Below are 16113 nucleotides of genomic sequence, written 5' to 3' on the forward strand. Positions count from 1 at the left end.
ATACCTGAAAGATGGGAGAAATATGTAGCTAGCGATGGACATTACTTTGAATAAAGCACTTTTGATGTTTCTCTTGAAATTATCATGTTTTCTTTGATTACAAAATCCGCCATTATTAACCGGTACACCTAGTATTAACAATATGAAACATTGGCTATAGAGAACCTTATATTGCCTAGTATGAAAAAGTCCAACTAAAAGACACAAGAGCAGCTGTAATAGGTGGAGAAAGTTACTGTGCAAAGATGGGCAATGATCAGCTCTCTTCAGAAGTTTCTGGGAATAGAAATGTTATCTTAAAATATATCAAGCCAATTTTACAATTAAGGAAGAGCATCATATGTTTAGTATTATTAAATACTAAAGGTGATTCAAATAGACTTAGAACCAGTTTTAGAAGTTTCTATCTAAATATAGGATGCAAATAGTACCAAAAGTAATTGAAGTAATACCACAAGCTTGCCTCTACTTCAAATTTTATAATTTTGTGGGGTTTTTATGGTTTTTAAATCTTCATTGTTGAAAGTATTATATATGTCCCCTTTTCCCCCCTTTAACCCCTTTTAGCCTGCCCTGCCCCCCACCCCAGGCCTTCTCCACCCTATTGTCCATGACCATGGGTTATGCATATATGCATACAAGTTCTTTGATCTCTTCCCACCCAACTACCCCTGCCTCCCCTCTCAGATTCCATAGTCTATTCAATGCTTCTATGTCTCTGGATCTATTTTGTTCATCAGTTTATTTTGTTCATTATATTCCACATATGACTGAGGTTATGTGATACTTGTCTTTCTCTGACTGGCTTATTTGGCTTAGCATAATACTCTCCAGGTCCCTCCATGCTGTCTCAAAAGGCAAGAGATCCTTCTTTTTTTAATGCTGCATAGTACTCCATGGTGTAAATGTACCACATTTTTTAAACCACTCATCTACTGATGGGCACTTGGGCTGTTTGGATGTTCATTGTTATAGTTTTGTTTGATAATCACAAAAACCTAGAAAGGCAAATGGGTCATCATTTACCCAAAATAGCCTCAGTTTTAGCTTTTTATTAAGAACATAGGGCCACTTCATTTATAGCATTTCCAAAATTGCCCCAGTTTAGATCATTTTATATGGGTATCACACACACACACACACACACACACACACACACACACACACACACACCATTTTACAATTGAAGAAATCAAGATGCTCACTGGGATTATAAAATAAATAATAAAACTGATATTTCACTGGAAACCTTGGATTTTAAAGGCATGATAAAGGCATAATCTAAACAGAGCTAGATCATTTTTTAGGATGTAGTTTAATTCTTAAAAAGAGGTGTTTTTTCCCCAAATATTGTTGCATAGCTTGTAAATTTCCTAAAAATGACTACTAATTGATATTCAAGTTTTAAGACCAAATTTTCCAAACATTTGTTACAATAATAATTTGTCCAAACCTCAAGAATCTCAGTTTCTGACAGTTCATTGAAAAGAGAAACAGGTGGTGAGGCAGTTTCGAGATGACCAAAAATTCTTTGAGACTATTCCCATAGAGAATTGACTCCATGATCACTGACTTAGAATCTAAGGAGCTCTGTGACTTCTTTGACTAAAAGCATATAGTGGAAAAACACCCAAGTCAGTTTCCACAGCCTTAAAATACTGTACCTTAAACTTTTTGTCTTTTGAAACATTCTATCTCTGTGAGCTTTGAGTTGCTGCTATGCAAACAGTCTATCTACCCTAAGACCTCCATGCTAAAGAGGCCAGAGATAGGTTCTGTGTTCAAAATCCCCAGATAAGTTGAGATATCAAGCCACCCCTGATTAGGCACCAGAAATGGGTGTGAAGCATTCTACCCTCTGATCCTCTCACCCACAGGTTGAACAATACCAAATGGCATTATTGAACATTCTATAGAAGTATGAGCCAGCTGCGCCCTGCCCAAATTACTGACTCACTCGTGAGATAAAATAATTTCTTGCTTTAAACTTCCAAGTTTTAAGGTAATTTGTTAGGAAGCAATAGATAACTGGGACAGAATTTGGTACCCCAATGTGAAATGTTGTGGTAACAAAAAGCAACACACAAAAATAGTGAAGTATGTAGCATTGGCTGGGAGCTGGAAGGAACTGTTGGATGAAACCTTGAATGGCCTTAGGGAAACTATTAGTGCTTTAAGGACAATAAGGAAAATGCTGCTATTGGAGGCCAGTGAAAAGGGAAGCTGATTTATACACAGACAGAACATTTAGTACAACTGTTGCCTGTGGCAATATGGTAAATACAAAAACAACCTAATGATCTCAGAAATTTTGCTAAGGAGATTTACAGGCACAAATTCTTCTAATCACCTATGACAAAATGAAAGATAAGAGAGATAAACTAAAAAAGAAATCCTTAAGTTTTCTAGCATAATTGGAACAAATACTAAGAGTTCAGGACAGTCTTTCCAAGCCTAAATAAAACTGTTAAAAGAAAGAAATAGCCTCAGAGAAAAGATCAAATTCAAGTCCCTGTTAAGTAAAGCATGGTCTGAAAGTAAAAAGGAAGTCAAGGGTGAAAGTGTAAAACCTTTTTAAAAACCTCAGAGAGACTTAAAATGGTGTTTCATAGACCCTCTAAGCCAGACAAAATGACTTCTAAGGACAAAAAGCCTTCTTAGGCAAGCCCTATAGACCCTTCCTTTTTAAATATTGGGCTTCTGAGGATCTTGAGGACATTGTCTCAGCCTCACAGAGTGCCCAAGGTATAGAAGAGCCTATTTTGAAAATATTTATGAGATGGTATGTTGTTTGTTGGGGTAGATTGTAAATTGATACACATGAAGTCTAGAAAGATTTTTAAAAAATTATACCACTTGATCTGAAAAAGATAGCCATACTACAAAGTGAAAAAAATTCAGACCTCGAACTTCCTACAGGCAAAAAAAGAAAAAAAAAAGCTAAGAAAACTACTCAACTATAAACATAAGCTATTTCTTATAGAAAGAAGGTGAAATCAATGTCAAACCAAGAGAGGAAGAAGTTAATAGGCACAAAAAATCATTTCTATGAAGAAGTATTGTACTTTAATTTTTTTTATAATGGTAACACATGCCTGACTGGATTTCAGAATTGCTATGGATCAGAGATTGCCATATGACTCTGTTTTCCCACTTTTTTGAACAGGAATATCCATTGTTATTATCCTATACTTCTCTCACCATTGTATGTTGGATGTTGGAAACACATAACTCGTATCTCATCCCTAGGGTAAGATGAAGAGAAACAGTACATAAAAAACTGAACACAAGGAGCCTAATATAAACCTGAACTTGATTTATAAAAATAGGATCTTGAACTTTGAGATAATATTGAAATAGGAGAAGAATTTGTGGAATTTAAAAGAAGTAAGTTTATTTCAACTTGTAAGAAACAATTTGTGATTCAGGGTAGACTATGCTGAATTAAAGATAGCTGCATATTTTTTGAAATTCTTCTAATAACAGTTAGCCATTCATTCTTCTCTTTAAATAAAGTGAGTTATATTATTTCTTTAACTGATATAATTGAGCAAAGTGAACTATACCTATTTCAACTCAGTAAATTTTTTTAACTCAATAAAGAATATTTACAAAACAGCATCACACTTAATAGCAAAAGACATTTTCTCCCTAAGATTGGAAACAAAGCAACAATGTCCTATCTTACCACTTATACTTTATATTATACTGAAAATTTTTACTAGTGCAATAAGACAAGAAAAATAAATAAAAGGTATATAGGCTGGGAAGGAATAAATAAACACATAATTTTTGTGAAAAATCCTAAAGAACCTTCAAAAAAACCTTGGAACTAATAAGCAAATATAGTAAGTTCATAGAATATAAGATCAATATATAAAGCAATTATATTATTATACCTGTATATCAACAATGAACAATTAAAATTAGAAGTTATAAAACAATCCATTTATAATAGTATCAAATAATATCATACTTAGATACAAATTAAAAAGTATGTATAGAGTTTATATGTGAAAAACTACAAAACATTAATAAAAGAAATTAAATATTAAAAGACTCAATATTGTTAAGATGTCAATTCTTCCTAACTTGGTCTATAAGTTCAATGAAATCCTCATCAAAGTCCCAAGAAGCTTTAATTATCAATTAACTGATTTTAAATTTGACATGGGAAGGAAAAACCCTAGAATAGGCAATATAATACTAAAGAAGAAAAATAATAACAAATCTTCTTAAAGATTTACTATAAAGATAAAGCAATTAACATAGCACGCACGGTATTGGCAAAATAATTAATTTATACAATAATATTAGGATATAAGACCTAGAAATAGATGCTCATAAATATAGTCAATTTATATTTTACTAGAGGCCTGGTGCATAAAATCTGTGCATGGGTAGGGTCCCTAGGTCTGGCTGGTGATCAGGGGCAATTGGGGCCTTCCAGCTGCCATCCAGGGCCTCCCTTCCCCAGCTGCTGGCTGCCAACCGGGTCCTTCCTTCATTCCGCACCACCCGCTGGTGGTCAGTGCACGTCATAGTGAGCGATCGAACTCCTGGTCGAACTCCTGAGGGGACAATTTGCACATTAGGCTTTTATATATATAGATAATAGCTCAAAGGCAATTGAATGAAGAAATTATAGACACTTTTAACAAATAGCACTAAAAGAATTAGACAGCTATATGCAAATAAAATTAATGTGGCCCTAGCCTGTTTGGCTCAGTGGATAGAACATCGGCCTGAAAACCGAAGGGTTCTGAATTCAATTCCAATCAAGGGCATGTATCTCAGTTGCAGGCTCAATCCTGGCCCCATTCAGATGCATGTGGGAGGCAACGAATTGAGGTGTCTCTCTCACACGGATGTTTCTCTCTCTCTATCTCTCCCCCTCCCTTCCACTCTCTCTAAAAATAGAAAAATGTCCTCAGGTGAGAATTAACAAAAAATAAATTAAAAAAATAATGTGAACACAGATCTTATAGCTTACACTAAAATTAAATCAAAATAGATTATAGACTTAAGTGTAAAATAAAGCTTAAAAACAACACACCAGCAATAACACAAACTATTATAAGAAAACATAGAAGACAATTTGTGTACCCTGGGTTTTGTGGTGAGTTCATAAACACAACACTAAAATTATGAGCCATAAAATAAAAAGGTGGCAAATTAGACTTCAATACAGTTAAAACTTCTGATAAAGACATTGCTACAGACTTGAAGAAAACATTTGCAAAACACATATCTGATAAGAAAATTGTATCTTAAATATTTAAAGAACTCTTAAAATTCAACAATAAGAAAAAAAGCAACCCAATTAAGTAATGAACAAGAAATATGCAGATACTTTACCAAAAAAGATATACAAGGGGCAAATATGCATATGAAAATATGCTCAACATGATTTATCTTTAAGAAAATGTAACTACCATAACATGCCTTTTACAATGGCTAAAAATACAAAATCTGAAAATACCATTTGCTGGTTAAGATGCAGAAAATACAAACTTATTTATTGCTGATGGGAGTGCAAAATAGTACAGCTCTATTGGAAAAGAGTTTGGCAGTTTCTTACAATGCTAAACATAGTCTTACCGTAGGATCTAGCAATCACACTCCTAGATATTTACCTAACTAATATGAAAACTGATGTCCACACAAAAGCATACATGTAAACATTTATACCAGATTTATTATAATAACCCCAAGCTGGAAACAACCAAGATGGCCTTCAACAGGTAAATGCTTAAATGAGTATGATACATTCATAAATGGAATACTATCCAGTAATGAAAAGAATGAGCTCCCAAGCCACACAAAGACATGGATGAATCTTAAGCATATATTGCTAAATACAAGATGCAAGACTGAAAAGGCCATCTATTATATGAGTACAAATATAGGATAAAACTATAGAGATAAAAAAATAATAATCAATTTACCAGAGAATGATGAGGGAGGGTTGAAACCTGGGGATTTTTTTTTAAGGATAATGAACCTATTCTGTACCATACTATAATGATGAATACACGACACAATGCAATTATCACAATCAATAGAGCTTTATAGCACAAAGAGTGAAGCTTAACATATGCAAATTTAAAAAATAATGTCGGAAGTTTAAGGACTCCAGGATGGAATGCAGAATGTGACACGTGTGTGAAACAACCTCACTGAACAGGATGAGGGAGAAAGGTGCTGACCTCAGTAACTTTAGAAATGAGTGGAGTCTGTAAGACTAAGTGCATAAGCAACTATATATAAGCACTGTACTATAGTTGAAAAAGTTGTTTCCCTAGGGGTACAGGTTACAATTCTAAAACTACTATGCATCTAGACCAAAATTAAACAAATGAACAACAGACAATGGTAATCAGGTTTCTCACTGTTGGTGTAAGAGATTACAGATAGCAAGAGGAGGAGACTAGGAACAACTCTGTGGCAATGGATTATAGTTGAAGATATTATTATATAACTTATGTTTATCTTATTAAAATACATAGAATATTCATACAGAAATATTTATAGATATGTGTAAATACACATTATCTTCTTGCCCTGTCACCATGACAGTGAACACACTAAGCACTCAGATCTTGATTTCTAATACCATTCACCAATAAAAAGGAACTGGGCTCCTTAGAGAAATAGCTGATTTTAGGATAGGGCAGAAAATATAGAAGATGGGCCTGGAGCACCTTGCAGTGTAAGAACTACTGTAATAACTTCACACAATGACAGGTGGTTACTAGGTTTTGTTGGTGATCACATCATGAGGTATATAAATGTGAAATCACTATGTGGCACACCTGAAACTAGTATAATGTAGTATGCCACAATACTTTAATAAGACATTCATTTTAAAAAGAAATAATAAAAAGGTAAGGACATGCTCCAAAAAAGTTCTACAGTATGGGATATGTCAAAGGGTATAGAGCCAACTGAAAGAGTTCAAAACGCCTGAAGCTGGAACAATTTGAGCAACAGTAAAGATGGGTTAATATTTGATTATTATCCAAAGTAAAAAATAAATATTCATGAGTCCATACTGATATAAATAAATGATTTCATAAATAAATAAATGAGAATCTCCTGTGTAGAAAAGTTTCAAATATTTATGTAAATACTCTGCTCTTAAGAATGGGGAACATAATTCAAGCCAGATGATCAAACCTAACATCAGCAATGAAAAGTCATATTGATAGTACATACCCTTGATATATGTATGGTATGTATAGTATGTACGCATCACATGCCCTTTATGTGATTCAAGTGGCACTTTACCATTGTGCGTTTCTCCTAAAAACATATTAGCTGAATATAATCATGATACAAAATCAGAAAATTCCCAATCAAAGCATACCCTACAAAAAACCTGACTAGAAATCTTCATAACTGTTAAGGTCATCAGAAAAGGGAAACTGAGAAACTGTTACAGCTAAGAAAAGCCTAAGGAGACATGACTGCTAAACATAGTGTGATATCCTGGATAAGATCATATAACAGGAAAGAAGTCATCAGGGAAAACAAAAAGAGTCTGAATAAAGTATAAGCAATATGTATCAATATTATCTCATTAATTGTTGCAAAATGCCATACTAATACCAGATATTGATAATGAAAAAAACAGTATGAGATATATAGAGATCCTCTCTACTATCTTCTCAATAATTCTGTAAATGTAAAACTGTTTTGAAATAAAAAGTTTATTTCAAAAAATGAGCAATGTTGGAAAAAATCTCAATACACATATTGAGATTAATGTAGACTATACAACTATATTAACATTGGCATTAAAACAGACACATAGAAAAATGGAACAAAATAGAGAGTCCAGAAATACACTCACAATAATATGATTAAGGAATTTTCTACAAAGGAGATAAGGTGATTCAATGAGAAAAGATAGTCTTTCAAACAAATGATAATGGAAAAACTGTGTATCCACATGCACAAATATGGATATCAAATATGTGTCAAAGAAGAAATCAAATACATTTTAAAATAGTTTTAACTAAATGAAAATAACATAACTCATCAAAATTTATGGACTGCAATGAAAGCAGTGCTTAGAGGAAGTTTTATCACACTGAATGCATACATTAGAAACAGAAATATCAATAATCAATAAGTTAAGCTTTCATCTTAGGAAGCTAAAGATAAAAGAACAAAGTAAATCCAAATTAAACAGAAGGAAAGACATAATAAAAATAAAATAAAAAATCTAAAAAGTTGAAAATAGAAAATCAATGGAGAAAATTTTTTAAAAAACATGCAAAAGCTCATTCATTATATCAATAAGCCCCTTGCTATACTAATTAAGTAAAAAAGAGAAAGAACACAGATTATTAATATTACAATGGAAGAGGGTACATCACTGCAGATGCTATGGACATTAAAAGAATAATAAAAGAATACTATGAACATCTCTATGCCCACAAATTTGATAACTTACATGAAATGGACTATTTCCTCAAAAGACACCCAAAACACACAAGAAAAAATAGAAGATGGAAAATATAATCAAAATAGTCCTATACCTATTTAAAATGTAATTAATAATAAGCTTTCAAATCAGAAAGCACCAGACCCAGATAGGTACACTGGTGAATTCTACTGAACATTTAAAGTAGAAATTATACTAATTTTACAGTTTTATTTTTCCAGAAGATAGAAGCAGAGAAAAAACCTTCTAACTCATTCTGTGAGGCCAGTGTTACTGTTAACTAAATCAGACAAAGAAAGTATAAGAAAACTACAGATCAATATCTCTCATGAGCATAGATGCAAAAATTCTCAAAAAAAAAAAAAAGAAAGAAATTAGAAAATTGACCCTGGCTAGTGTAGCTCAGTTGGCTGAGCACTGCCCCATGCACTGAAAGGTGGCGGCTCAATTCTCAGTCCAGGCACATGCCAGATCCTCAGCAGGGGCATGCAGAAGACAGCGGATTGATGTTCCTCTCTCTCCCTTTCCCTCTCACTTCCTCTCTCTCTAAAATTAATTAAAATGTATTTTTTAAATTTGGCAAATTGAATCTAACAATGTATAAAAATAATTATACACTACACTAGTAGGATTTATCTCAGATATACAAGGCTGGTTCAGCATCCAAAAATTAATAAATATAGTACATCATATCAACAGGCTAAAGAAGAGAAATCACATGATCGTATCAATAGATGCAGAAAAGCATTTGACAAAATCCAACACCAATTCATGATAAGAACTCCTAGGAAACTAGAAATAGAGGGGAACATTCTCACCTTAATAAAGATTATCTACAAGAAACCTACAGGTACATCATACTTATTGGTGAGAAACTCAAAGCTTTCCCACTAGGATCAGGATCAGGCAATAATGTCTCCTCTCATCACTCCTTTTCAACAATGTACTAAAAGTTCTAGCTAATGCAATAACAATAAAATAAAATTTAAAAGTATATACAATGCCTTGGCCGGTTTGGCTCAGTGGATGGAGCGTCGGCCTGTGGACTGAGGGGTCCCGGGTTCAATTCCAGTCAAGGGCATGTACCTTGGTTGCGGGCATGTCCCCAGTGGGGGGTGTGCAGGAGGCAGCTAATCGTTGTTTCTCTCTCATCGATGTTTCTGGCTCTCTGTCCTTCTCCCTTCCTCTCTGTGGAAAATCAATAAAATATATATATTTTTAAAAAGTATATAGATTGTAAAGAATAAAAATAAAACTGCCTTTGTTCACAGGTGACATGATCATCTATGTGGAAAATCCAGAAGAATTGATAAAGAAAATCCTGGAACTAAAAGTTATTATAACAAGTGTGCAGAATACCACATAACATACAAAAGTCAGTCACTTTCTTATGTAATAGCAATGATCAAGTAAAATTTAAAATTAAAATCATGATACTATTTTTGTATTACAGTACAATAATATTTTTACTAGCAACAAATAAGAAATACTTAGGTATAAATCTAACTATATATATATATGTATGTATATGTATATGTATATGTATATGTATATGTATATGTATATGTATATGTATACACACACATATATATTATATATATATGAGAAAAGCTACAACAAACTGATTTTAAAGTTTCTACAGACAATCATGGCTTGATTCCTGTCAAGATGTCAAAGCAGGCAAACACTCTAGTTGTCTATTCCCATGACCACATCAAAATTACAACTACAGAACAACCATCATTGCTAATCGCCTGAAGTGTAGCTGAATAGAAGTTCAATAACAAAGGATATACAGGAGAAGCCACATCCATACTGGTAGGGAAGGAGTCAGCTCCTCACCCACGTGAGGCAGTTAAAACGCTGGGAGGAAAGTCCTGGCTACAGAGGTCCCCCTGAAGAACATTGGTCCTGGACCCACACCTGAGCCATCCAGACAATTGAATATAATTCAGCACTAAAAAGAAATGAGCTATCAAGCGATGAAAAGACATGGAGAAAATTTAAATGCATATTACTAAGGGGCAAAAAATCTGAAAAGGCCACATACTCTATGATTCAAAATATTTGATGTTTTGGAATAGGCAAAATGAAGACAGTAAAAAGATCAGTGATTGCCAGAGGTTAGAGGGGAGGGAGGTGAATAGGAAATGGACAGAGGATATTTAAGGCAGTGAAAATACTCTGTATGATACTATAAATGCAGATATTTGCATTATACATTTGTCCAAATCTATAAAAGGCACAATACCCAAAATGAATCCAATGTAAACTATGGTCTTGGGGTGATAATATGTCAGTGTAGTTTGATCAATTATAACAAATATACCACTCTGTTGGGGGTTATTGTTAATGAGGGAGGCTGTGCATGTGGGGGCTGAGGGTATATGAGAAATCTCTGCACCTTCCTTAAAATTTTGCTCTGAGCTTAAAATTGCTCTTTAAAAAAGTCTATTTTTTTTTAAAAAAAGAAAAACCTTAGTGAGATTAAAAAAAAAAATCTTAATCCTTGCTTCACACCTCTAACAATAATTAACTTATAGTTGGTCATAGACCTAACCATACAAGCTTAAATTAATAAAATATAGAATAATGCAGAAAAAGTATTATGTTTAAGTGTATATAGAAATATAGACTGGTATAGATTGAGAGATAAATAAATCAAATTTAGCAAAATGTTAACCATTGAAGAATCAAAGTGAAGGTTACATGGACTTTTTTTCACTATTCTTAACATTTTATGTATGTTTAAAAGTTATAAAAATAAAAAGTTTGGGGAAGAAGATAATAGAGTCTAATGGAAACTGAATATAAAAAACACAGCCTTATACTTTAGGACTGCTTCAAATGTCTCAAAATAATTAAATTTAAATCAATCTATTAAATATTCCAGCTTTAGTAACAAAAAGGTTAAAATAGAACAAAAGAAAATGGTAATCAATAATGATACACAAGAGGTTAGAGTCAGATGAAGACAGAATAAAAATTTATTGAATTTAGCAACATGAAGGACATTGGTGGTTTGGCTGAAAGTAATTTCAATTGGATAGTGAGAATAGAAACCAAATTTCAGTAGGGGGGTGTAAATAAGTATTTGAAAAATAAAAACAGCCTTATAATAAACTCTTTTGGGAAGACAGACAAAGGAAACTACTTCTCTTTCACAAGAGGGAAAGAGGAGGAAATGGGTTCAGATGTACAAAGGGTTTTAGATTGTGGTGGGAAGATGATAGATTTTTACATCTGTAGAGTTTTATTTTTTCAATGAAGAATGAAGAAGTTCTTCATCTGAGATTTAGTTTTAGAAAGTTAGGAGGCTCAGAGAATTGGTAAGTAAGCAGCTAGAACATCATAGTAGTGTTCCTGTGCTATAATGAAAGTCCATTTAAGGATGAATTTGTATCCATACACTATTCATGGCTCTACACCAATCTGTTAATTAGGTAGCAGCACTAGCTTCTCTACATTTATCCAAAAGAAATGAAAACTATGATCCCTCAAGAAAATGTACACAAGTCATTATAGTAGCTTTATTCCTAATTAATAAAACTGGAAACAACACAAATATTCTTCTGCTAGTCATTCAATGAGATACATCCATACCAAGGAATACTACTCATGAGAAAGGAGCAAAGTACATACCGATACTAGTAATGTGGCAACATGGATGAATCTCAAATGCATTTTGCTAAGTGAAAGAAGCCAGATTCAAAAGCATGCTTAATGTCTGACTCCATTTATATGATATTTCAGAAACACAAAACTGTAGGGTACAGAAAACAGACTACTAATTGCTTAAGGTCTAGGGGTGAGAGAGAAGTAGACTAAAAAGGGCACAGGAAATTTATTGGAGTCATACAATTATTCTATATCTTGATTGTGGTGGTAGCCACACAACTGTAGGTCTTGGCCTAATATTGTATACACAAAAAGGAAGAATGTTATTGTATGTAAATTAAACTTCAATAATAATTTTTAGAAATTAGTTGGTAGCAGTTAAGTATGGAGGCTTGGACCTCTGACATTGACTGAGGTGAACAACTACATGAAGCATCATGACTGATCCTGAAAGTCTCTCAAAGTAGAAAGTCCCAGCTAGTATGTCAAGAATAGATTATAGTGATACCAAGGATACTGGTCTCTTAGTTCTGAAGGCAATCGAGTAGGTCCTGGGCCCCAAAACTTCTAAAGTAGGCATTCCCGCTGGAAGTAGCCTCAATGGTTTACCCTATTGAGTAAATACACATATTATTATTGTCTGTTTATACCATGATGTGAGGAATCATGAGAATAACTGTCTTATAAGGAGATAGTCCAGCAATTCTGACTACTTCACTCAACAGTATAATAGATTCAGAGAATAGGCACCTTAGTGATTGGGGAGTGCTGCCCATGCCAGCCTCGTTATGGAATTCTGACCCAGTTAACAGAAGGAAATACATAATAATAGGAAAAAAGCTACATTACAAAACTTAAAGGATTCAGTCAAATGTGTGGTTAGAGGGAATTAATACCCCTAAAATGTTCTAATTATTTAATAAAAAATAATAAAATTCAATTAACTCAGCATTTCATAATTTGGGGTGGGAGATTGAGTAATAAAATAAACTTCATTTAACAATAAATGAGTGAAAGTAATAAAATAAAGAGAATAAATTCATTTGAAAAAGAAAACTTGACATCAAAGATCTTGCAAGCACAAATAAATATGCAAATTATTTTTGTTGTTGTTAATCCTCACCTGAGGATATTTTTTACACTGATTTTTACAGAGTGGAAGGGAGGGGGAGAGACAGTGAGAGAGAAACATAGATGTGAGCGAGACACATCTACTGGTTGCCTCCCGCACGTGTCCCAATCCGGGGATCAAGTTTGCAACCAAGGTACATGCTCTTGAAGGGAATTGAACCCAGGACCCTTCAGTCCAAGGGCTTACGCTCTATCCACTGAACCAAAATGGCTAGGGTTATGCAAATATTTTTAAATTCCAAATAAAAATCCAAAAATTAACTACAGTTTTAGCATTAAATAAAATTATGAAATTTTCAATACAAAAGATGTGTTCTTAAAAAGATTTTTTAAAACTACTAAAATCTATCCAAAACAGAAAACCTGAATAAACCATGAACCCCTAAAAAAATTAGGAAAAAGGTGTCAAAAATTAAACTCTCAACTTTCTCATGCTATATAAAATTTCCAAGAACATAGAAAAATTTCATCAGGGCTATCTTATAATCAGTGGTGATTTTCCTCTTCTTGTCTATATTTCCCAAATACAGTCAGCATACATTATTTCTTTAAATATGTTTTTATTGATTTCAGAGAGAGGAAGGGGGAGGGAGAGTAGGATAGAAATATCAATGACGAGAGAAAATCTTCTATCGGCTGTCTCCTGCATGCCCACACTGGGGATCGAGTCCAAAACCCAGGTGTGTGCCCTAGCTCTAATGAAAATGTGACCTCCTGGTTCATGGGTCAAAGCTCAACCACACCGGTGGGGCAATATACATTATTCTTGTAATCAGAAACAAAATGCTAAATTTTATTTTTAAAAGAAACCAGACCAACATTCTGTTCCTACTACTAATTCTGTTGGATTTGGCCTTGGCGATCCTGACACCATAATAAATCAAAATGAAAACACACATTTTATAAAATCATCCCTAGCCTTCTTTTTTTGAATATTCTCAGTGAATATATGTCACAATCTGTTAAGTATACTTTCTTGGTGGTAGAGAACTAGCTATGGACATTGTAAATGAACCAAACTTCCAGTGGCTGAGTGATCATATGTGGCCATGATCTTCAGGAATTCTCAAATAAATCTGTTCAAAAAATTTGCCTCAAAGTTCTCCCTCATCACTTAACTGTTGAATGCAAAGAAGAAATGTCAGATGACATGCAGTGTTGAAATACAAACCCCCTCTGAAATCTAAGTTGTATTTTTCTCGATTAAAATAGCTCCCAAGTTTCTGACCAATTAATGAGCAATTTATTTTTTCTCTAAACATAATGAAAGTGTAAAAGAAAGATACTACTGCATTTGCCCTGTATGTGCTGACAGACAAGTCTCAAGCTGTCATCAATGGGGAACATGGGGACATTATATGACAGAGAAAGTGCTTTGCAAGTGTCTGAACAGTGATTGTGAAGGAAGAAGGAGGGAGTTGCGAAGTCATTTTCTTAACAGAAGAAAAAGGGAGAAAAACACAAGAGCATGATGAAAAAGAAAAAGCTGGTATCACCTAACAACATCATCAGTTTTATTTCCTTTCTTCTATATTGAAACTTTAAAAATCAAGGAACAGGTATCACAGTTGTCTAAGTCAACAAACACATTCAGTTTTTTTAAAAAAAAAAGACTCCAAAGATGTCTGTAAACATTGAAGGAGTGGAGGTAAGAACCACAGTAAAGCCAGTAAGGAAGGTATAGCAAGAGAATCTTCACCTCTATAGTAAATATGAACAAAGTGAGGGACTATTCTAAAGAATGGAGTTTCAGAGTCATGAGGAAATTCAACATCCATATACCATTCACTGAATAAGTACTCACCTTATATTCTTTATGTGAAATTCTTTCCTTTGTTGGAAAAATACTGCCAGTAAGAAGGATGTCAGCTTGAGGCTGCCCATTTTTCAGATCACTCTAGTTTCTCAGAGTTGGGGTTGGGATTGGGGAATCAGCAAAAAAAAAAAAAAAAAAAAAAAAAAATACCTAACCTTGTTCCTGGACATCATTATGGGCAAACTGACATGGACATATAGCTATGGAATGTGATTGTTATAACATGTGATATTAAATTAAAACATTTAAAAACATTAAAAGAAATAGTTGTTAGAATAATATAGGAAAAAGAAAAAATATAGATGGATAACCAGCTACTGAGCATAGTAGGATAACATTTAAAATTAGGGTTTGAGCCCTGGCCAGTGTTTCTCAGTGGTTAGAACATCAGCCTATGTACTGAAGGGTTGCAGGTTCCATCCTAGTCAAGGGCATGTACCTGGGTTGCAGGTTCAATCCTGGCCCAAGTGCATGCAGGAGGCAACCAATACGAATGTCTCTCTTCTCTCTCTCTCCCTCTTTCTTCCTCCCTCCCTCCTTCCCTTACACTCTTTCTGAAAATCAATGGAAAAAATATCCTTGGGTAAGGATTAATAAAAAAATAAGGGGCGGGGGGAATAACCATACATTTTCAAATAAATCCTGTATAGAATGAGATTTAACTATATTGTATTTCAAGATGAGGATAAGCATTTTATAAGCACTGTGGAAAAATATATAAGAAATTATAAAATGCAAAGATGTAGCAAATACTTGAAAAAATGAAGTATTGAAAAAAGTTTAATTTTTAAACTACAGTGAGTTCATGGGTTTATTCATTCACCAAATATTTATTGAGCATATAATACATATTAGTTCCTATGATAGATGTGGCAAGTTGAACAGTGAAAGAGAAGCATTTTATTCTCTCTAGGATTTGACAGAATAAGACAGTAATCTCATGGTAGGGAGAAAATAAGACAATTCAGTCGGAGAAAGATAAATATCACATGATCTCACTCATTTGTGGAATATAATGAGCAACATAAACAGATGAACAAAAACAGATCCAGAGACAGAGAAGCATCGAAGAGACCATCAAACCTCAGAGAGTAGG

Source organism: Myotis brandtii, unplaced genomic scaffold (genome assembly GCF_000412655.1).
Source record: "Myotis brandtii unplaced genomic scaffold, ASM41265v1 scaffold125, whole genome shotgun sequence".
NCBI classification, from domain to species: Eukaryota; Metazoa; Chordata; class Mammalia; order Chiroptera; family Vespertilionidae; genus Myotis; species Myotis brandtii.